The following is a 676-nucleotide window of genomic DNA, read 5'->3' on the forward strand; positions in this document are numbered from 1 at the left end:
TATATATATATATATGTGTGTGTGTGTGTGCGTAATGTGTGTATGTGTGTGTACGCATGCGTACATAAAGAGCATATTGATGGATGAAAGAAAACACATTGAAATATGTGTAAAAGACACGAAAATAGAAATATTCCAATCGAGTGGTTTCGTCCATTTTCTCTCCTCGAGACTATTTCAGTTCCCGCTTTGATATCGTGGAACCGGCGACATATTGGATTGTCTTTGATTCTCTTGGAATTCTATAATATTGAACGCCTTGTTGATTTACATGCATACATACCATTATACATGCACACACAAACACACACACACGCACACCCACACACCTATAATTATATATATAATTATGAAGCATAGAAGGCACAGTCGAGATGTGTAAAACATTTAAGAAGTTTAACATGTAATACAGCGCATATACACGGGCAACTATGTCTCCACTAACGTGTAGATATACACCTGCCTGCCTACCTACTTACTAACCTACCTACTTACTAACCTACCTACTTACTAACCTACCTACCTACCTACAGCTCTGTGGTAAGTAGCTTGCTTCCCAACCACATGGGTCCAGGTTCAGTCCCACTGCGTGGCACGTTGGGCAAGTGTCTTCTACTATAGCCTCAAGCCAACCTATGCCTTGTGAGTGGATTTCGTAGATGGAAACTGAAAGAAT

This window comes from Octopus bimaculoides, chromosome 4, assembly GCF_001194135.2.
Source record: "Octopus bimaculoides isolate UCB-OBI-ISO-001 chromosome 4, ASM119413v2, whole genome shotgun sequence".
Lineage (NCBI taxonomy): Eukaryota > Metazoa > Mollusca > Cephalopoda > Octopoda > Octopodidae > Octopus > Octopus bimaculoides.